Source organism: Pterocles gutturalis, unplaced genomic scaffold (assembly GCF_000699245.1).
Source record: "Pterocles gutturalis isolate BGI_N339 unplaced genomic scaffold, ASM69924v1 scaffold36623, whole genome shotgun sequence".
NCBI classification, from domain to species: Eukaryota; Metazoa; Chordata; class Aves; order Pterocliformes; family Pteroclidae; genus Pterocles; species Pterocles gutturalis.
In genome coordinates this window covers 14,743-16,380 of record NW_010121735.1, presented here as the reverse complement: position 1 = coordinate 16,380, position 1,638 = coordinate 14,743, and positions in this window count along the sequence as shown.

The window sequence follows — 1,638 nt, the reverse complement described above, 5'->3', positions numbered from 1 at the left end:
AGGGCTGTGAGAGGGCTGTACATAAGAGCTCGGGCAGAGGGACATGTTTCTGAGATGTGGGACTTTGCCATTGCTCTGGCAAAGTGAACTGGCAAGAGCCGCACACGCTGAAGGCTGTGCACTGCACGTGTGTGCACGCATGTCAGCGAGTGCCGGTAGTGGGCAAGACAGAGCTACCCAGCCTGAGACATTTCAGGAGATCCATGCTATACCAGGATAACCATGATGTACTGCAGGTTGCTGTTTGCCAAGGTATGCTGACAGCATGGTGCAGGGTGGGACAAGCACAGCAACCCAGGAGCTTTGGATTTCATAACCGTGATTACGTGCAAAGCAACGTCACAGAACACTCCAGTGTGTGCACTGCTCCTGCGAAAGGCTGAATAAAGAGCACGGGGGGAAAAAAAGCAATGGTTTTCACACGTCCCCTCTCAGGTAGGAACGCGACACCTGCAGCTGGCTGCTGCTCTTTCCTCAAAGCCCACAGCTGCTTCTTCCAGCATCTTGAGGTTACCCCTGACAGCTTACACTCAAAAGTTTGCCAAGGTATCTTTTTCTCTAACAAAATGAGCTATTCTGTCACACCAGTTTGGACCACAGGGCTTTCAAAAATGGTTCTGCTGATGTTCAAAGCGAGCAGCTTGCTGTGCAAAGGAGTGGTAGAGTTAATAGTAGTAGGATCAGCACAAGCTCCTACCCTGCCATCTGCCTTCAGCTCAGCCAGGCCTTCTGCTGAACAGCCAACGTGGGCTGGGGCCACTGGAGTGAGCAGCAACTCAATGACATGAAAGACTGCCTGGGTTATTTGATTAAGAATAAGATTAAGAGCGCAGGAATCCTGTACAGTGCTGGTACTGACTCAGTCTGGGGATTTCACAGGGATATTTAAGCCTGGTTTTCCAAAGAAGTCTTTTATTTCACGCAGGTGGGTGTTCGTGTGCCAGCTTAAACCAGCCTCATGAACTGATGATCCCAGAAACAGGTTATCACTTAAACTGCTACACTTTGGTCACCTGTAGAAGAAAGTAGAGATAAATAATACTTAACTACCTCACTCCCCTGTAATGTTTAACTCCTTCATATATATAAAGCTCCACAGGAAACACAGGAAAGCCCACTGGAATGGACAGGGATGTCTCTCATAACTACAGGTTATAGATCCCCCTTGTTTGTCCTATGGACTTCTTTCAAGCACTAGCCACTGCCAGCAGACCCTGGCAGAGGCTGCTTGGCTCTGCTCCTGCACATCCAGATTGACAGCTGTGTCAAGAACTTTCCCTCCTTTTTTTTTTTTTTTTTTTTTTAATTAATAGAAGAGTCACTTAAGGCTTGCAGATGACTTCAAAGTGCCAAATTGATGAACTACCACCAAACTCTGAGTTTGGCAGTGCAACCATAAAGAGCAGGGCTTGGTCCTCTTGAGGGATGGTCAGCGCAAAATAGCTTTGTAGACCTATAACAAAATGCTGAGGTCCCCTCTGACATCATATAATTCTGCATGGATATGCTACAGCAAAAAAAAGACTGCTGTGGCTGGTCTCCAAACCCAGGAGTCAGACAGAGGGAGCAGTGGAAGGTTGCTGGTCTGGAAGGGGGACAGGCGAGCTGGGATGAGTGAGGGCACAACCTGTCTGCTCT